This window comes from Nyctereutes procyonoides, unplaced genomic scaffold (genome assembly GCF_905146905.1).
Source record: "Nyctereutes procyonoides isolate TBG_1078 unplaced genomic scaffold, NYPRO_anot_genome, whole genome shotgun sequence".
NCBI lineage: Eukaryota > Metazoa > Chordata > Mammalia > Carnivora > Canidae > Nyctereutes > Nyctereutes procyonoides.
The window spans coordinates 7,937,122-7,959,525 of record NW_026575031.1 but is presented as its reverse complement, the minus strand read 5'-3'; the positions used below and the strand labels follow the sequence as shown (position 1 = coordinate 7,959,525).

The following is a 22,404-nucleotide window of genomic DNA, read 5'->3' as shown; positions in this document are numbered from 1 at the left end:
TTAAAGGAGGTTGAGAAATAAAAATTCCTAGAGAAATCTGTGATGTTTGTTTGGTATTTAAACTATATGCTTTTGTGGAATAATGGGAACAGAGAGAAACTCTTATTCTATCTTTACTGGTTTCATTAGTTGGCGGATGTAATCAGTAAGTGAGAAAATTCACGTATGAGATACAGTATTTTACTTCCTGTACTTAAGTGGAGTCTAAACACTGCAATGACTGTAAGTCTACTTCAGTTCTGAACTACTGGAAAGTTACCATTTACACTTAAAACAGTCCCAAAGGTGTTTGGAGTGAAATCCTACAGCAAAGAAAACAAGTTAAAATGACTTTTAAAATTTTATTTTTCGGGACGCCTGGGTGGCTCAGGGTGTGATCCCAGAGTTCTGGCATCAAGTCCCTCATCAGGCTCCCCGTGGGAAGCCTGCTTCTCCCTCTGCCTTTGTTTGTGTCTCTCAAAAAAAATTATTTTTCAATCACGTAACATAAAACCTGGGAGGGGCCTAGTGAGAATCATCTAGTCTAACTCTGAATTCTCTTCTGTTTAGGCCACTCATGTAGGAATTCCATTTGTACACTATTTGTCATGATCATTTGTACTTAAAAGGGTTATTTCAAAGTCAGGAATCTTCTCAAAAATTTTAAGCTACTACAATAAACTGATCTATTTTCTTCATCAAGTAAAATAAATGGCATTTTTTTCAAAATGGGAAAACCTGCTTCTGTTTACCTGGCATTAAAAGCTTTAGGCAACAAATTACACAGTCTGAGTAAAATATCATGGATAAAGCCCTGGCTATAAGATTTAAAAACACAAAACATTTATATGATACAGTAACAAAAGAGAATCCAAACTACAGACTTGTATTTTTAGCAGTTTCCAAAAAATAATGCAGTCTCCTTTGCTGTGGGGAACGAACTTTATGGCTGGTCGGTACCAGTACCATCTAGAAGAGTTGGCTGGTTATCTGAAAATCCTGGAATATCAGAAATAATGTCCATATTGTTTCCATTCATTTCCAAGACACTAGTTTTAAGAGATCCAAACATGATAAATTTTATCAGACAAACCCCATACTTAGTTATTTTATATACTCTTCACTGGTAATTCCCTACTTTCCTACCTCTTCTGAAACTCTGCACCTTTCTGATTATTATAGCCATAGCAGCTTATTTATTTATTCAACATGCTTAGTTTGTGCCTTTGTTTTGTTTTCAAACATGCTAGGGGAATAAGGGAACCAGGCAAGAGGTTAGAGGGTGAGCACTGTCATGTTCTCTATTCCTGACAGTTTGAATGTCTTGTGGTTGCCCCTTTTATCTTCTAGCTCCCATTCAATGGAAGTTAAGATAATCTTTAATTAGAAAATGAAAACTAATAATCCAAACAGTAAATTCAGGCTATTGGTTTAAGTCTCTATTGCTTCATTAATAAACGTGTATATATACATATATATGTATATACGTATGTACATACATACATATATATGTATACACATATGTACATATGTATATATATGTATGTATATGTGTATGTATCTACTAGTCACCACATAACACTGGACATTTTCAATCATGCATTAGAATATTAGTATTCTAAAATCAACACGTCTGGGCCTGCCACTATTGCTTGCATTCAGACCCAGTTTTAATAAACATGCAGAAAAGACCCCCTTGATTCAGAGGAATTAGGGGAAATAACAAGCATACAAGTTTCAACTGAAAATGTTGGTTAATAAAGTGATTGCTTAGAAATGCAGGCAGGGCAGGTGCTCCACATCACAATGCTGCTTCAGAACAGAGGTACAAAAGTCACACATAAAGAGGTTAAAATCAGTACCAAAAGGCTTAATTGCAAATCCTGGCCCTTTTGGGGAGAGAGTGATGTAAAAACTCTGGGAAAGAGAAAATTGAGAGATGTACAGCGTTTTGGAGCAGTAAGTTTTCTTGGCCATTTATTGACAGCTATAGCATAGAAGAGCATAGGTGGCACAGGGATGGTGAAGATGCTCTTAGGCAGAATGGTTTGTGATTCACATTAATGACCTTTATCTGCACAGCCCCCGGGGAAAAGGAGTTTATGAACAGCACAGCTAATATAATGTAAACTCAAAATCAATGCCCTGAAATTTCGCATAGACTTCTGCTTTTGAAAACTATTGGCCAAGGGATTCTTCCACATAGCATATGGTTAATAGCCAAGCAATGTTCTGAATAAACTAGAAGTAATTTGCTTGCACCAGCAGCACCATGAGAATGTAAACTCCTGGAGGCCAAGGGTCTCTTCATCTTTTGCATATCACAGGTACACAAAAAGTAAACATGAGACAACAACATTGAAAAATAATAACCGCGTACTTAGAGACTACAAAAACTTGTAGCTCATTTTAACATTTACAACTGTTAACGTGGCTGTTAAGGGGTAGTCTTTGTTTTAAGTAACTAAATTGTTGACATCACTATAATACACAGCGGTGTCCTCATGATCTTGCAGATGACTGAATATTGCTTGGTTATTCCAATGTCTCTAACACCAACTGATGGTGTAGGACATTTAAAGAGGAGCTATAATCAATTTCATAGCCTTCTCCCTATCCTCTGGAGTTGACATATAAGAATTAACTATTCAAGAGGCACTATTTTCTTAAATCCACACCATTTTTAGTTTTTACCCTTGAAAAACAAGGGAATATAGACCCAATCTTTTCAGGGACCTTCAAGGTGCTAAATGGCCAAAATGAACACAAGGTAAAAGGGAGCAAGAAGTAAGCTTCCATTCTACTACTACATCCTGATGTGAGGTGTGTGATTCCTTAGATCAAGAAACTAGTTTGCTGGGCTCTTATTAAAATAAAGAGTCAGAGACCAAAATCCTCAGCATAGCTACATCAGGCAAGGTTTAAAAAAAATCAACATACTGTCTTTGGCTATTCCCTTCAATTCTTTGCTTTACATCGTTAAATTCTAACTCCCCTAAACTAACCACAGGCATAAGGAAAAGCCAGCTATTCAAGTTCTTGGTTTGTTTTTAATCCAAACATACACACACAACAAACTTTAAAATGCACCCAGGGGGAAAAAAAAAAAAACTAAAGGAGAAAAGAAAAGGTGACAGAGTGTGCTACTCTGTAAATGCCTATTGCTGAAAAGAGTATCATAAGCAAAATCCCCACATGATAGCTTCAGTGGGGCTACATCAGTAGTACATTTGTTTCCAGGTTAACCACTAGAAAAATTTCATTCAATGGCTCTAACCCTCTGCTATAGGAAACAAATAGGGTATCTAACCTTTAAACTTACACAAAAGTTGCTATTTCTCACACAATGATATATTCACATACATTCAGTTTTAAAAGTACCTTTTATGTTCTTTGCCTAAAACATCTTCTTCCTTTTGTGCAACTCTGTTGGTCACATCACAGAGCTTCACCAAACTCAAGTAGTAATATTTATTCTACTGTACAACTTTGCTAATACAATGTACTATATATGCAAAACTGTTATTGCTACTAAAATTCTACCTCTTGAAAATTATTATTCATTTTATGGCTTTTATTTATTTTTTGCAATAGGAAATATCTTTTCCTATATACTGTGCTATTTTGCATTCATCACCTTTTCAGAGGTATTTTTTTAAATGTTTAAATGCTTTTTGGATTCTCCCAGGCACTAAACTACTTGAGCCAAGAGTACAACTACTTTAAGTACACTATGAAAATCTAAACCTGGGTCCCTGGATACCTGCTGCTGCAGAGTCTATTTGTTTAAGCTTGCTTCTGTACAGGAGACATACCACATTAGTTTTGCATTTCATATCATAGTAACTATACAATCTCTTTCAATAAATCCTGAACTCTCCTAATACTGAGATTTAAAAATCACCTCAGAAAACTGCCCGTTTCAAGTTCTCAAGGCAGCTTTTAGAGGAATTTCTTTTCCACAGAAAGCTATCTTATGCTTTCAGAACAAAACAACTTTTATGTCTACACAGAAAAAAGTGAGCGCTGAAGTGGTTTACTATAACCAAGCAAAATAGATAGTTATTACATGATAACCTGCATCGGCTCCATCTAGCTACATAGCTACATTCCAATTCTCGTGAAAAGGTCTGGAATCCTATCAACACACAATTCAGATCATGAAATAGGAAAAGTCTGTGACAAATTAATATAGTACACAGAACTACTGATCAGTGTTCTTCCTTAACAATTAGCATGCTGCAAATAGGAAACATAAATGGTCTGCGGATAGAAAAATAATACTCGACTAGACTAACATAACATCTCAGTAAGACATGCAAAATAAAAAATAATTTCTTGATGCAAAAGGAGTGTATTAAATAATAAACCTACAAGACACACAATGTGAAAACAGCATAAAAACAATACTTCAAACTAAGAGAGCAAGCAGAATCATGAAATGGGGCCTCATTTTGATTTGATTTGAGGTTTCATAAGACATGAAGGCAGCTGGTTTCCAGCTACCTCAGAGAAAGCTTATCCTCAAACACAATATCTCACACTGTGATCCTACAGTTCTATTCATAAATGAGTCTTTTTGGCCTTAATCTCCTTTCCCCAGGGAGAGTATAACGATTCAGATATTTATGAAAAAAGAAAAAGTCTCAATTTCCACTCATTTTACACTATTGGTTATTATCAATAATTCATCCTGAAGTTTAAATTATTACTAGGCTCATGCACTAACTAATCCCTAACATGGCACTACAATATGCTACCAAGCACTAATGCTTACAAAACTATACACATCTCAAAATGGAAGACATTGGTGATTTTGTTGTTCTTAAACAACTTGTAACATTTGTCCACAAGTATTAAAATATACATATATATATTTCTATTGCACATATCCCGTTTTTATTTAACTTTTTAAAAGAAAAACTGCCAGCTGACATAGATGAGCAAAGAGAAGGAAGTAGGCACAGCTACTGATTGAGGTGTAGTCCTGCCTAAAATTATAGCTTTTCTCATCAAGAAGGGGACAAAATAGACGAGGGGAAAAATGTAGGCGTATTAAGTAAACACTGGGTTAGTACACCCTGGCGTATACACATTTTGTTAGATACTATCTGGTGACAACCATTAAAGATACAAAGAATAACTTCAACGAGAGAATTCAGTGGTTATTATAGCTATGAAATAAAAAATAAAAAGCAACTGGAGAAGATGAGTCTGATACATATTCAAACAAATGCGCCAGAGATGGTTTCACTGGTACTGACAGTATGAAGTCCCTATTCCCTGCCAAATGATCCTACCCAAAAACACTGCAAAAGGGATATGAGGAAGATGGGTAAAAGACAATTGAGAATATAAATTCTCAACCTACCAATAGGACTCATGTATGTAGGTTCCTTTCTGTCTTTAACAAATTCTAAGACGGTAAAAGAAAATATCAGGAAGTTGGCAGAGAAGTTACTTAGAGAAAAATTTAAGTTACCTTTATCCAGTTACTTCTATGCTTTACAACTATTTGCCCTCAAAGGAAATTGTATCTATATTATATAATTATTTTACTAAAAAGCTTTATGTCCATTCAAATAGGTTGACCAATTTAACCAATCATTTAGAGTGCTCAACAATTTCCATTTTGGGCTATTTTTATCACTTCTAAATTTTGGTAAATCTGCCCTAAGTTTTTAGCATCACATCATGTATGACCCTAGGCAAATTCCCTAAATCACAGATATGATCTAAGATAATTTGTTCTTAATTACACCTAAGAAGTTTCAAATTCTTTCTCACAAAGACTCAAAGTTTCTTTCCTTTTATGTAAAGAACTGACAATGCATATACTCTGGTCCTCTGTTGATTCAGAAGCAAGAATAGCTTTACACTATAGTCTGTTCATCACATGGTTTAAGTTTTAAGGGGAAGAAAGAAAATCCACATTTTATTGAACTATTTTTCTTGTTCGAGGTTTTTTTCTAGACCCTGAATTTCTTCTAAATCAACTACAAAATTTGGGAACACTGCGAATGAAGTCCACTCTTTGATGAGAAAGTTCAGTTCCAACTGGGGAAAGTTACCTGAGTCCCAGCCTTTATAGTCTAACATTACACCTCACTTGGAAAAATAAACCAAACATCCAAGTACCCATCTTGGGTCAAAGGAAAAACGTTATGTTTTTAGAAAACTGGAGCTACAGAATATAAAATGCCATGAAGTCAGATCGAGCTGCATAAGGCATTTTTGCTTCTTTTTCACTGGAAACTCCCCTCCCCTTCTTCCATGCCCAAAGTTGAAGGCAGGTCATACTAGAGGATCTGCCATATTTTCTGGATAGAAAAACCACTTAAGCCACATTTGTTCCTGCCTTCGCAGCATGGAAAACCAAGTCTCAAGTACATGTAAGAGTCCAAAAAAAGAATGAAGTTATTTGCAATATAGCAGCCTCTCTCATCTGAGGGAGGTGAACAGGGTTCCAACTGGACTTGAAACTAGCTGTTTTGTTTCCCTTTTCCAACCTTTCAGTAAACCCAAGCATGCATTCATAGAGTTAGCAAATGTACAATGTGATCCTTCCTTAGGAAAATGAAAAATCATTTAAAAATGTCCAAAGACTTCTGAGATAGAAGCCAACAACAACTTCCTTCTCTAGGAGAAAAATCCCTCTTCTTGTCCAAAATGTAGATTTACACATGTAAAGATGTGTATTTTACAGAGATTCTGTTAACCTCACATTATCTTGTCTTTATGCTTCTTTGTCACATCAAAGGTTTTGCTGCAAAATTGGACCTTTGTTCTTTTCCAGCAAATGTACTTCACAGGATGAGTCAAGATTTAGATATTTAATATCTGTAGTTTTTAACCATCTCTTTCATTTCATATTAGAACGCACATTTGGAATTTACTCCTTGCAGACTCAACTGTGCTTATGACAGTAGCTGAAACTAGAAGACATTAAAAAAAAAACAAAACCTGATGTCATCCATACTTGCTATTTATTTAGTCTTCTTGTTTGGAACAAAAGGTAAAGAATTCACAAACACCAACATCTAAAAGCACCGGTTTCAAATTTAACATCAGCTTCAGCTTCCAAAATAATTTCTTTATAATTAGGCAAAAAAGCAGAACAAGCAGGTCAGTTGCTTCTTTCTTCTTGGAGAACTGAGCAAGACAATTGCATCCTAGGAGCTTCTCAAGGTTGAATCTGAGAAGTGGAACAAAAAGAAAAGCAGCCTTTTCTGATCCAAATCATGGAGGTAAAAATGTGTAGAGGAGAGATCCACATTTCAAGAATAGGGAAAGTGGCTGGATAAAAAGGAGGACTACCTACTCCAGGAGACAACAGAGAATCCCTGGAAATACAAAATAAATTTAAAACAGCAAGGTTAAGACAGGTAGTTCTGCATGAGCTTACTTTTAAGAATGATATTTAAAAACACACAGAAATTATATTTTAGATTACACATTGTCTACAAGAAAATGTCCAACCATAACACCAAATTCAGTACTGTCATCAAAACAGCAGCAATAGTCAGAAAAAAATATTTAAGTATAATACAAAAGTTATATTTATATAAAAGCTTGTGTTATAGAATAAGAGATATTCGTATCTAGGGATGCTTACTTAGGTGGATCAATTGGTTAGGACATCTGACTCTTGATTTCGCTCAGGTCATGATCTCAGGGTCATTAAAATGGAGCCTTATGTTGGGCTCCACGCTGGTTGTGCAGTCCGCTTAGGATTCTCTCTCTCTCTTCCTCTGCTCCTTCCTCCTCCTCCCACTCCCCCTTGCATGCTTTCCTTCTAAAAAAAAGGTACACATGTCCATTTTCTATTATGTAAATAATGTACTCCAAGTTTTTACAGCCATAAAATGATTCTACACAGAACATCTGTATTTAAAAGCAGTTGTACTCCAAATCTGATGTAAATACTTATACTCAAAACCATGTATATCATCTTACTTTGAATTACCTTCAACAACATAAGACCAACAGGAAAAACCTTGTAAAATAGGGGTGCCTGGCTGGTTCAGTTAGAAAAGCATATGATTCTCGATCTCAGAGTTGTGAATTCTAGTACCATGTTGGGTGTAGAGATTACATAAGTAAATAAAACTTAAAAAAAAAAAATCCATTTTTTTTTTTTTGGTAAGATATACTCACAAGTAAAATAGTGTGTACTACACCATGGTCACAAATATAAACATGTAAAAACATTAGCAGTTCATTGCTAAACAAAACATTTTTAAAACTGCAAATATTGGGACACCTGGGTGGCTCAGCGGTTGAGCACTGGCTCAGGGAATGATCACGGAGTTCTGGGAGTTCTGGGATCCAATGAGTCCCACATCGTGCTCTGTGCAGGGGGCCTGCTTCTCCCTCTGCCTATGTCTCTTCCTCTGTGTCTTTCATGAATAAATAAATAAAATCTTAAAAAAATTTTAAAAACCCGGGGATCCCTGTGTGGCTCAGCGGTTTAGCACCTGCCTTTGGCCCAGGACGCGATCCTGGAGTCCCGGGATTGAGTCCCACGTGGGCTCCTGGCATGGAGCCTGCTTCTCCCTCCTCCTGTGTCTCTGCCTCTCTCTCTCTCTCTCTCTTTCTCTGTGTCTATCATGAATAAGTAAATAAATAAATCTTTAAAAAAAAATTTAAAAACCCTACAAATGTTTACAAAATAAATCAGACAAACAAGGACAAATACTGTGTAATTCCATATACATGAAGTACCAAAAATAGACAAAGAAGAGGTTACTAGGAGCTGGTAGGACAGTGGAGGGGGAGTTACTGATTGATGAATTTCTGTTTGGGATGATTAATAAATTCTGGTAAATAGGTAGTGATGATTGCACAACAATATGAATATACTTAACATACTTAATGCCATACAACTGTACATTTAAAAGTGTTAAAATGATAAATCTATTTTTCTTTAAAGATAGCAGGCCCTTTTATTTTTATTTTATTTATTTATTCATGAGAGACACGGGGTGGGGGGGCACAGACACAGGCAGAGGGAGAAGCAGGCTCCATGCAGGGAGCCCAATGTGGGACTCAATCCCAGGTCTCCAGGATCACACCCTGGGCCGAAGGCAGTGCTAAACCACTGAGCCACCCAGGCTGCCCTAAAATAATTCTATCTAAACCAAACAAGCACCAAAGAAGAGCACCTTTTCTAAATCCTTGGAATTTACAGTAATGAGCAAGTAGAAATTAAGTAACAGAGTCTTTTTTTTTTTAAGATTTTATTTATTTATTCATGAGACACACAGAGAGAGAGAGGCAGAGACACAGGCAGAGGGAGAAGCAGGCTCCATGCAGGGAGCCAGACGTGGGACTCGATCCCGGGTCTCCAGGATCACGACCTGGGCTGAAGGCGGCGCTAAACCTCTGAGCCACTCAGGCTGCCCAATAACAGAGACTTAAATAATTAATAGGTCAAAGAAGAAATGACAGGGGAAATTAGAAAATACCTTGAGATATATGAAAACAACACAAAACCAGAACTTATGGGATGTAGTGAAACCAGTGCTAAGAAGGAAAATTACAGCTATAAATGCTTACATTAAAAAAAGACCTCAAACCAGCAACCTAACTTTAAACCTTAGGAACCAGGATGCCTGGGTGGCTCAGCAGTTGAGCATCTGCCTTTGCCTCCAGAGTTGCTGAATTGTTTTTTTTTAATTGTTTTTTTTTTATTTTTTTTATTTATGATAGTCACACAGAGAGAGAGAGAGAGAGAGAGAGAGGCAGAGACACAGGCAGAGGGAGAAGCAGGCTCCATGCACCGGGAGCCCGACGTGGGATTCGATCCCGGGTCTCCAGGATCGCGCCCTGGGCCAAAGGCAGGCGCCAAACCGCTGCGCCACCCAGGGATCCCCAGAGTTGCTGAATTGAATCCCACATCGGGCTCTTGCATGGAAGCCTGCTTCTCCTCCCTCTGCCTGTGTCTCTGCCTCTCTCTGTGTCTCTCATGAATAAATAAATAAAATCTTTTAATAATAATAATGATAATAATAATAAATCTTAGGAACTAGAGAAAGAATAAACTAAGCCCAAAGCTAGCAAGAAGGAAGGAAAAAATAAACATCAGAGCAGAGATAAATAAGAGAACAGAAAAATAGATAAAACCAATGAAACTAAAATTCGGTTCTGACAACCCCTGAATTTGCAGCCAATTGATCAGAAGTGCAGGTGGCCTGGGAATCCTCCTAAGTGTGCCTATCTCCTACAGTGAGAGCAGTCTTGGGGCACCTGACTGGCTCAGTCTGTAGAGCACGTGACTCTTAATCTCAAGGTCATGAGTTCAAGGGTATTGAACCTACTTAAAGAAACAAAAACAGCAAAACCTCCATATAGTAAAGTGAGGGCAATCTTGCTGGGACCTGTGCATTGACTTGTGGGGTCTGCATCAACTCTGGATGATTAGTGTCAGAACACTATTGCAGTATGCTAATTGGTGTGAAAATAGTGACCACCTGAACGAGGAAGAAATGATGAATGACTTCTGAGACAGTCATAGATGGGACTGTGACTTTAGCACTGTTCTCTTGTGCTGCTTATTCTGGGAGAAGCCAGATAGATGCTGTTATCAGGAAGACATTCAAGCAGCGTTGGAAGAGGCTGACAATGGAACAAGGGCTTTCTACCACCAGCATGAATACATCAACCATGGTAATGAACCACCATGGAATTAAGTACTGCCATCCCAGCCAATATCTTGACTGCAACCTTAGAAGAGAACCAAGCCAGACCCACATAAACTGTGAGAGATAATATATGTTCACTGTTGTTTTAATTTTAGGTAATCTGTTATGTACCATTAGATAACTAATACACTGCTTCCTTTAAGGACAGGAAGAACAATCTATCAAGGGAGTTAAGTACTCCATTAAAAAATAAAAATTCTTACTTTGCTATATAAATACAGAACATATTTTACAAAACACAGTGGATATCCTTATCATTCCAGTTAAGTTTTTAAGTGCTTCATTAAAATTCTACTGGGCCTCCTGGGCAGTTTCTGCCTCCAGAAATAGATAGACTCTCCTAATGTAAAATCACTGCCTGAGCAAAAATTTAACTTCTCAGCCAATCAACATTTATTGAGTGCTTCTATTCTTTGAAAATTTTAAATTATTTATTTGAATAGGTAACAAAAGCACATAATAAGAAAAGGTACAAGCGGATATACAATGTTTCTTCCATATCCTTTAGATATTCTAAGGTTATGTAATATCTGTGTAAGTAGATTTATTTTCTCCCTACAAATTAAAGTATACTATACATACACCTTCTTCTGCACCTTGCTTTTCCCTTCAATGTATATTAGTGATCATTCCATATCATTATTAAAGCGATCAGTATTAAAGGTACCTGGGGTACCTGCGTGGCTCAGTGGTTGAGCATCTGCCTTTGGCTCAGGGTGTGATCCCAGAGTCCAGGATCGAGTCTCATATGGGGCTCCCCGCAAAAAGCCTGCTTCTCCCTCTGCCAGTGTCTCTGCCTTTCTCTCTGTGTCTCTCATGAATAAATCTTTAAGAAAAATTATTTATTTGAGAGAGAGAGAGAGACAGACAGAGAGAGACAGAGAGAGAGAGAGAGGGTGAATGTGTGGGCATGGCACACACACACAAGTTTGAGACAAAGGGAGAGGGAGAGAGAAAATCCCAATCAGCACAGAGCCTAACATGCGTGGGGCTCAATCTCACAACCCTGAGATCAAGACAGGAGCTGAGGGATCCCTGGGTGGCACAGCGGTTTGGCGCCTGCCTTTGGCCCAGGGCGCGATCCTGGAGACCCGGGATCGAATCCCACGTCGGGCTCCCGGTGCATGGAGCCTGCTTCTCCCTCTGCCTGTGTCTCTGCCCCTCTCTCTCTCTGTGACTCTCATAAATAAATAAAAATTAAAAAAAAAAAAAAAAAAAGACAGGAGCTGAAACTGAAACCAAGAGTTGGACACTTAACCAACTTGCACCACCCAGGCGCCCCCTATCTAACTGGATTTAATTAAGTCTCTAAATTCAAGTAACAAAGCCTCTGCTGTGAAGTCATGGTACTCTATCACCTAAAGTTGTCCTAACAGTTTTTATTCCTTTTCTTAATATTGTAATACAGATCTTCCTTATGATCTGATAAACCCATCCTATGTTGAAAATATCCTAAGACAAAAATGCATTCAACACACCTAACTTACCAAACCTTATAGCTTAGCCTAGCCTACCTTAAATGTGCTCAGAAAACTTATATTAGCCTGCTGTTGGGCATATTTATCTAACCCAAAGCTTATGTGAAAATAAATTATTGAATATCTCATAGAATTTATTGAATACTGTACTAAAAGTGAGTAACACAACCATTATATGTGTACTGCCTGTTTACCCTCATGGAGCACATGGCTGACTTGCAGCTATGGCTTGCTGCCAGTGCCCAGCACCATAAAAGCATCATACTACATATTGCTACCCAGGGAATAGGTCAAAATTTAAAAACTGAAGTATGATTTCCACTGAATATGTACCATTTTCACACCACCAAAAAGGCAAAAAACTGTTGGGATGCCCGGTGGCTCAGTTGGTTAAGCTTCTGCCTTCAGCTCACGTCATGATACCAGGGTCCTAGAATCGAGTCCCTCTCCCTTTGCCCCTCTCCCTGCATGTGTGTTCTCTCTCTCAAGTAAATAAATAAAATCTTCTTTTAATAAAATCTTTAAAAATTTTTTTTTTCCTTAAGGTGGTCCCGGGTGGCTCAGCGGTTTAGTACCGCCTTCAGCCCAGGGCGTGATCCTGGATACCCGGGATCCAGTCCCACATCAGGAGCTGCATGGAGCCTACTTCTCCCTCTGCCTGTGTCTCTGCCTCTCTCTCTCATGAATAAATAAATAAAATCTTTAAAAAAGTTTTTTTCCTTAAAGGCAAAAAAAATTGTTAAGGGGTGTCAGGGACTATCTGTATAGCTGGAATTTTCTAATTACTTATTTTTCAATTTGTTTTTATTGTGGTAAAATACACATAATTTAAAATTTATCACCTTCACTCCCCCCCCCTTTTTTAAGATTTTATTTATTTATTCATGAGAGACACACAGAGAGAGAGGCAAAGACACAGGCAGAGGGAGAAGCAGGCTCCATGCAGGGAGCCCAACGTGTGACCAGATCCCCAGTCTCCAGGATCACGCCCTGGGCTGAAGGCGGCGCTAAACTGCTGAGCCACCAGGGTTGCCCCATCTTCACCCTTTTTAAGTATTCAGTTCAGTGGTATTAAGTACATTCAAATTGTTGTGCAAGCATCACCACCTTCCACTTCCAGAACTTTTTTCATTTGCAAAACTGAAACTCTGCCCCCATTAAATAATAATTCCCAATTTCACGTTCTTGAAGCCCCTGACAACAACCATCCTACTTACTTGTCTTTATGATTTTGACTGTTCTTAAGTACCTTTTAAGTGATATACAATATTTTAATCCTTAAAGCTGCTGTACATTGAATGATTTCCAAGTAATACAATCAATGTACATGACTAAGTAGATCTTATAAATTGAACTGTGTCCTCCACAAATTCACAAATTGAAGTCCTAATCCCTAGTACCTCAAAATGTGACCTTATTCGGAAATAGTCATTACAGGTATAGTTAAAATGAGGTCATTCTGGAGCAGAGTGGGCCCCTAACCTGACTAGTGCCCTCAAAAGAGAGAACTTAGGACACAGACATATACACAGGGAGAATGCCATGTGAAGACTAGAGTCATACTGCCACAAGCCAAGGAACCAACAAAAGTTAGAAAAAGGGCCTGAAACACATCCTTCCCTCGTACCTTCAAAGGGACTATAGCCCTGCCAACACCTTGATTTTGGATGTTTTATCTCCAAAGCTGTGAGACAATATCAATTTATTTCCGTTGTTCTAAGTCACCCAGTTTGTTATGGCAGCCCTAGGAAACTAATATAGTAAGTATGAACCCGATTTTACAGACAAGGTTATTATCAATTATAAAAGCATGTATCACCGCTTGCTCTTTGAGCAGAAGAACATACTTAAATCTGTGGTAAATTTGGAAAACGACACTTGGCATAGAATAGACTCACATCTAGTAACGGCATACTGAAAAGGCATACTGAAAAGCTTTAGAAATTAAAGATTAAAATATCAATATTTATCTATAATTCCAACAAGTGAACATATTCTAAAATTTCCCTAGTGGGACACCTGGGTGGCTCAGCAGTTGAGCGTCTGCCTTTGGCTTAGATGCAATCCCTGAGTTCCGGGATTGAGTTCCACATCAGGCTCCCTGCGAGGAGTCTGCTTCTCCTTCTGCCTATGTCTCTGCCTTCTCTCTGTGTCTCTCATGAATAAATAAAATCTTTAAGAAAAAAAATAATAAAAAGATATTTCCCTAGTAACATTTATATTTTATCAGTTGATCTCCAATTTAATTAAATCTGTACCTTTTTCTTTATCCAATAAAAATTACTGGTTTGGGCAAATGATCAAGTTTTTCTTTTCTTTTTTATATTTGATATGTTGCCTTTACTGAAAATATAAGATTTAGCTTAAATGTAAATAATTTCTAGTCATTTTTGATATTCATTTTCTGAAGAAGCTTACTGTTCTATCTAGCTATTTTTCAAGCTGCTTAAACAGTATCTGGAAGCATTAGCCACTATTATTACTCACTTGCCAAATCCTGAGTTCAGAATTTTGTTTTCTTCTCAAGACGAATACCAAAGCACCTGGACGCCAAAGAAAATGTTCTTCCTGTGATAAGGAAAAATATAAACGTTATATGCTTCTGTGTAAAACTATTCAAATAAACCAAACTATTTGAAAAAACATCACCATGGGTCACCTGGGTGGCTCAGTTGTTTGAGGGTCCAACTCTTGGTTTCCGCTCAGGTCATGGTATCATGGGTCTTGGAATCTAGCCCCAGGTAGGGCTCCAACCTCAGCTGTGTGTGTTTATGTGTGCCTGCTGGATTCATTCCTTCTGCTCCTCCCCCCACTCATGCTCTCTCTGGCTCTCTCCCTCTCTAAAATGAATAAATAAATCTTTCCAAAAAAAAAAAAAATTCAGACGAATAGTCAGAGGGATGCCTGGGTGGCTCAGTGGTTGAGCGTCCACCTTCGGCTCAGGACATGATTCTGGGGTCCAGGGATTGAGTCCCACATTGAGCTCCCTGCATGGAGCCTGCTTCTCCTTCTGCCTATGTCTCTGTCTCTCTCTCCTTGTGTCTCTCATGAATAAATAAATAAAAGCTTAAAAAAAAAAAGGACTAGTCAGAAGTTACTCTTTACCTACACTGGAACTAATTTAATAAAGATGTCAAAGCTCTTCAATTAGTGGTTCCCACTAAGAATCTGATGATGCTGTGGTCCTTTTTCTCACAAGAGACTTTTGCTTCAATATAGATGACCACACCCGTTATAAGATAGGAAAGAATAATGTTCTGTTCCTTTCCTCTGCCTGGTGTATCTCTCTTCTGCTAGATGAAATTGAAAAAACAAAAACAAAAACAAAAACTGACTAAAGCCAATGAAAGGTCTTATTTATAAGGAAGCTATTTCTTTACAAAGTATTTCCAGTGTGGCTAAATCAAGGACCAGCAAAGAGCATACAGAAACACTCATTCCTATTATGACACATCAATTAAACTGGATCCAACTAACATGCCAATTTTATTTTTTATTTTTTTAGCATGCCAATTTTATTTTTTTTTAAATATTTATTTATTTATTTATGATAGACATAGAGAGAGAGGCAGAGACACAGGCAGAGGGAGAAGCAGGCTCCATGCACCGGGAGCCCGACGCGGTACTCGATCCCGGGACTCCAGGATCGCGCGCCCTGGGCCAAAGGCAGGCGCGAAACCGCTGAGCCACCCAGGGATCCCGTAACATGCCAATTTTAAATAGGCTTCACCAATTCAGAAACCTAGTAACAGGAAACTTTCCAAGAATTTAACTGAAGGAACGAATGAGGGGTTATAAAAACCCAAATTACAAAAGAAAACCCCAATAAACAAGAACCGAATACAAACGACTGACAGTAATTTTTTAAATATTTTTTTATTCGAGAGAGAGAGAGAGGCAGAGGCATAGGCAGGAGAAGCAGGCTCCACGCAGGGAACCCAACTTGGGACTCGATTCCCGGTCTCCAGGATCACGCCCTCGGCCGAAGGCAGCGCTAAACAGCTGAGCCACCGGGGCTGCCCCAAATGACAGTATTATACTTTGCAACCCCACATTACACAAATTACATTCTTCCCCAAACTCTTTCTCATTATCTCTATAAATAATAAATAAAAATTGAACACTGGCTCCTTTAATTCTGGAAAACAACAGTGAATTCTGTGGGGACCTAGACTCAGTCGAGAAGAATGCGCCATTAAGCAATTACCTGGTCATAGAAGGACAAAGACGCTTGCTCCGATCTTAAAAGTTTGAAGGGTGGGAGTGGTAACGAATGGATAGGTAGCAAGAGAATGTGAACGATACACACAAATCCCGGGGGAGAACCTGGTACATCGAATCTCAAGGTCAATGGACCGGGGACACAAATTAGGGCCCCAACAGAACTCGACTGATATCGGAGACTCAGGCAAAACAGTGGGCACGAAGCCGTGGGGCGAGGAATTTTCTTTTTTAAAAAAAATCAATAAAATAAAGGAATTCTTCAAAACTGCTGGACGACGCAGCGACCGGCAGATATACACCTGTGTGGGTGCAATCACCTGGGAACAAGCCGAAAGCACAAAGGCAGCTAAAAAAAAGCACCGAGAAGGGCAGCGGCGGGTAGAGGACGAGGCTTTGGTGCGACACACCCCGGAAGGCTTGTACCGCCGCCCCGAGGCAGCGCGGAAGGAAACCCGCGCCAGGCCGAGGCCCGCGCCGGCTGCAGGCAGGCTCCGCGCGCTCCCGTTCCCCGGCCAGGCTGGGCCGCGCCACCTCCTGCTACTTCCCCGTCGCTGATTCTCTCCGCTTACCTCAAACCCACCAGAAGCTCTGCACCGTCCGGGGGCTTTATCGCCCCCGGCCCAACGGCCGGCTGGCAGCGGAACGTCTCACTCCGCCATCTTCGCTCTTTTCCAAGTCCTCCAACCCTGCGGCGGCCGTTTCAACAAACCCCGCCCCCACCACTGCCGCCGGGTCCTGATTGGATAAGGACTTGCGCAAGCGCACTCTCTTCCCTCTGTAGGCTGGTTAAGTACGTCAGTCAGTACTGCTGACACCACTCTTGGAGCCTCTTTTTTTTTTTTTTTTTTTTTTGGTCGGATTGGGTCCCAGGGATAAGGTAAGCGGGGAAAACGTTTTTGTAGTTCACTTGTTAGAAATGTAAAATTATTTCCGCGTAGAAGCTGTATCACTTCGTGAAAAGGTAGTCTGGCTAGGTCGCATGACAATTTTTTTTTTAATTTCATTTATTTATTCATGAGAGATACAGAGAGGTAGAGACACAGGCAGAGGGAGCAGCAGGCTCCATGCAGGGAGCCGGACGTGGGACTCGATCTCAGGTCTCCAGGACCACGACCCGGGCCGACGCCGGCACTAAACCTCTGAGCCACCCGGACTGCCAGGTCGCATGACAATTTTAAGCCATGGTTAGGTTCAACTGTACTGCTAATAATTTAATTCTCCGACTGGGAGCTTTTAATCCTGGGCATAATACCACACCTATGCAGACAATTTAATAGCTCCGGCTTGCATCTGATTCTGACTCATTTCCACTCGTAAAGGGTCCAAACGTCAGACCGCTGTTTCCAGCTCTGGTCAGTACAGAACAAATTCTTTGAAGATTCTTCTGCCAAATGTCAAACCGTTATAACTGAGTTTTGTTGCTTCTTACACTTAGCTGTAGGGCTCTTGAGATCCTTTCTATATGGGTTGTTCCAGGAGAGGCAGGAAGGGTAATTAAAAGTTGCTATTACAAGGTGCCACGGGCGGCTTTCAGGTAAGAGATGTTAAGTCCTCAAACACCACTAAGGCTGTTAAATAGGCTGCTTCCTAGAAGTACGGATTCCTAAGATCCAATTCCCAAACTCCTCGGATGAAGCCAAGGAGTCTTATTTTTACAGAGATTAATGATAAAGGGCAACTAAGGGAAAATCTTCAGTTAAAATGGAGGTGCCTGGCTAGCTCAGTCAGAAGAGCATGCTACTCTTGACCCCAGACTTCTGAGATCAAGCTTAGCTTTGGGCATGTAACCTACTTAAACAAACACCATACTTAATACTGAGACTTCACACTGTCCCTTTAAGATCAGAAACCAAGCAAGGACAGAGGCTTCCTTCACCTCTATTCAACATTGTACTGGAGGGTGTAGCCAATGCAAAAAGGCAAACAAAAAGCATCAAGACTGGAAGAAACAAAACTGCCTTTATTTGCAGGTGGGTGATGTGATCCTCTGTTGAAAACCATAAAGAGCATGCATGCGCGCACACAGAGCAAAAACAAAAGTACTGGTATTTCTAGGTTAAATGAGGTTGCAGAATACAAGCTAAGTATACAGAAATCAACAATTTCTCTACACTAACAAAAAATGAAATTAACAACTGCATTCACAATAGCATCAGAAAATAAAAAAAAAGAATACAATACTTAGAAAAAATTTAATAAAACAAATTCAAGATATATACACCAAAAGTATAAAACATACTGAGAGAGGGACACCCGGGTGGCTCAGCAGTTGAGCGTGTCTTCAGCCCAGGGCATGATCCCAAAGTCCCTGTGTCAGGCTCCTTGCATGGAGCCTGCTTCTCCCTCTGCCTATGTCTTTGCCTCTCTCTCTCTCTGTGTGTGTGTGTGTCTCCCATGAATAAGGAAATACAATCTTAAAAAAAAAAAAAAAATCCTGGGTTGCCTGGATGGCTCAGTTTAAGTATCTGACTCTTGATTTCGACTCAGGTCATGATCTCAGGGTTGTGAGACTGCACCCCACACTGGGCCCCATGCTGGGTGTGGAGCCTAGTTTAAGATTCTCTTTCTCCTTCTTCCTCTGCTCCTACCCTCACCTCTAAAAAAAAAAAAAAAAGTTTCTAAGAGGGGGTCCTGGCTGGCTTATTGGTAAAGCGTATTACTCTTGATCTTTGGGGCTTCAGGTTCAAGTCATACATTGGGTATAGACATTACTTAAAAATAAAATCTTAAGAGATCCCTGGGTGGCTTGGCGGTTTGGCACCTGCCTTCGGCCCAGGGTGTGATATTGGGGTCCCATGTCAGGCTCCCTGTGTGGAGCCTGCTTCTCCCTCTGCCTGTGTCTGCCTCTCTCTCTCTTTCTCTCTCTGTGTCTCTCATGAATAAATAAAATATTTTTTTTTATTTTTTATTTATGATAGTCACAGCGAGAGAGAGAGAGAGGCAGAGACACAGGCAGAGGGAGAAGCAGGCTCCATGCACCGGGAGCCTGACGTGGGATTCGATCCCGGGTCTCCAGGATCGCGCCCTGGGCCAAAGGCAGGCGCCAAACCGCTGCGCCACCCAGGGATCCCCCTGAATAAATAAAATCTTAAAAAAAAAATTGTTTCTAAAGAGATTGTGTGTTTTAGGGAGTAAGAGATTTTCTGTGAATAAAACTAAATGTTTAAAATGGTGCCTGATATCTATTATAGCAGCCAAGAGAACTTTTTGGATTAATTTTTATTTCTGCAGCCACATTCAGGTACAGGAACATAACAATTCATCTACCTGGTTCAGTTTTGTTATTTTTTTAAAGATTTTATTTATTGGGACGTCTGGGTGGCTCCGTGGTTGAGCATCTGTCTGCCTTCGGCTCAGGGCATGATCCTGGAGTCGCGGGATCGAGTCCTACCATCTGGCTCCCTGCACGGAGCCTGCTGCTTCCTCTGTCTCTCATGAATAAATAAAATCTTTAAAAATTCATGAGAGACAAAGAAAGAGAGGGTGTGAGAGAAGCAGGCTCCCCACTGAGCAGGGAGCTTAACATGGGGCTTGACCTTGAACCCTAGGGTCACGCCCTGAACCAAAGGCAGACATGCTCAACAGCTGAGCCACCCAGGCGTCCCTGGTTCAGTTCTTAAATAGATTGTAAAAGGTGGTGTAAAGTGTCAATACTATCTCTCCACGGTCTTTCTAGTTTTGACAAGAGATCAGAATCTAGTATGTTGAAGACTGAATAGTATAGAGAAAAAAAAACAACTGAGTCTTGGCATCTCAAGACCAAGTCCTTGATCAGCTTATACCTCAGGTAAAGATGTCAGCCTAGTTACTTATTCCATCTTAAAAGACATGAGGCTCATTACTGTCTGCTCCATCCCAGAGCTGGGAAGAAATGGCCTGCAGTACTTCACAAACTTACAGGTAAATCTCCTATCACTCCTTGGTACAGAGGAAAAGAAAGTCTTTAAGCTTAAGTTTCTACTAAACTAGATGTTAAAGAGATTTGTATTAGAAAATACCAGCTATATTTAATTTGAATCATTTGACTTAAAGCTAAGCCAAAATAATGTGAATTTAGGGAATTTCAGTCCAGTAATGATTTCCTTCCAAGCAATTCTACTCTTAGTGTTTGGTAAACAGGATAAATACATGGTTTGTAGTATAAGAAACCAAATGTAAAGATAGTCTTCTCTGAGGCATCTTTGCAATGAATGCTTGCTCTAAGTCCTAATCAACATGATCAATTCTAATAACTTTTATTTTATTTCTAAAGGTTATTTAGTTTTAGAAGATGCAATAGAGTGGGGGAGGGGCAGAGCCAGCCACAGGGTTTGATCTCATGACCCTGAGATCATGACCTGAGCCAAATCAAGAGTTGATCACTAAACCGAGACACCTAGGTGTGCCATATTCTAGCCAACTTTTAAAAATATTTTATTTATTCATAAGAGACACAGAGCGAGAGGCAGAGACATAGGCAGAGGGAGAAGCAGGCTCCCTGTGGGGAGACGGATCCGGGACTCGATCCTAGAACCCCAGGATCATGACCTGAGCAGAAGACAGACAGAGGCTCAACCACTGATCCACTCAGGTGCCCCTATTCTAGTAAGATTTTATTATTTTTTTAAAAGATTTTATTTATTTATTCATGAGAGACACAACAGAGAGACGCAGAGACACAGGCAGGAGAAGCAGGCTCCCTGCAAGGAGCCCAATGTGGGACTAAATCCCAGGACCCCAGGATCATGCCCTGAGCCAAAGGCAAGTATTTTATTTTATTTATTTATTTTTTCCTAGTAAGTATTTTAAACACAAAACTTGATAACAGGATTCTAAACACAATTTGAAAAAAAATAGATGACAGTAAAGAATATTCTGAAAAAAACACTGAAGGTAAAAAAGTAATTCAATTACTTATGGCAGTTTGACATTCATTTCTTTGGAGACATATCAAAAGCTCTAAGTATATGACCAAAATTTGACCTAGTAATCCCACTCCTGTAAAATCTTTTCAAAGAAAAAAGTTATGTGCAGAAAGGTATTCACTGTATCATTATTTTTTTAAAGATTTTATTCATTCATTCATTCATTCATGAGAAACAGAGACATAGGCCGAGAGAGAAGCAGGCTCCCCACAGGGAGCCCAATGCAGGACTCGATCCCAGGACCCCGGTATCATGCCCTGAGCTAAAGACAGACGCTCAACCACTGAGCCACCCAGGCGTCCCCCTGTATCATTATTTATAACATAAAATTGGAAACAATAAACAGAGTAATACTTAAATACTATATGAATTTAGTAAAATATTATGTAAACATTAATACAAAGTAGGAAGAACAGATCACATAGGGAAATATGTTAGTTTTTAAAAACTGATATAATCTTTGTGTTATGTTCCTTTTATGTTCAAATATGTAATGTATGGATAGAGCAGAAAGGAACAAGAGAAATCAAGCTGGTTAAGTGAATTTTCCTCAAACTATTTAATGCTGTAATGTTTTTATAACATTTTTACAGTATTATTTTTAAAAGATTTATTCATGAGACACAGAGAGAGGCAGAGACACAGGCAGAGGGAGAAGCAGGCTCCTCGCAGGGAGCCCAACGTGGGACCCAATCCTGGATTCTAGGATCATGCCCTGAGCCAAGGCAGATGCTCAACCACTGAGCCACCCAGGCGTCTCACATTTTTACAGTATTATGTTCTACTTTTTTATTTTAAAAAGATTTATTCATGAGAGACATAGAGAAAGAGGCAGAGACATAGGCAGAGGGAGAAGCAGGTTCCCTATAGGGAGCCTGATGCAGGACTTGATCCCAGGACCGTGGGATCACGACCTGAACCAAAGACAGACACTCAACCACTGAGCCACCCACGTGCCTGATTATGTTCTGCTTTAGTCACAAGACTGCTGTTCCTTTGGCCATGGTCAGTAATACTGTTTTTTCCAAAATGGACTGCTTGGTCATTTCATCTAGTTTCCTCCTTGACTGAATCCTAACATTAGACTCAAAGTGAAACATAGCTTAACCACTGTGC

The 22,404-nt window shown here is 39.6% G+C and overlaps 1 long non-coding RNA gene across 1 annotated transcript; it reads right to left on the bottom strand.

Annotated features, from left to right (window-relative positions):
• Window positions 1-6,948: 6,948 nt before the first annotated feature.
• LOC129504091 (uncharacterized) lies at window positions 6,949-17,108 on the bottom strand. Its single transcript, XR_008663307.1, has 4 exons — window positions 16,954-17,108; window positions 14,648-14,728; window positions 7,595-7,774; window positions 6,949-7,322 (listed from the first exon to the last, which is right to left on the bottom strand). It is a non-coding gene; the product is annotated as an uncharacterized LOC129504091 (long non-coding RNA).
• Window positions 17,109-22,404: the final 5,296 nt, after the last annotated feature.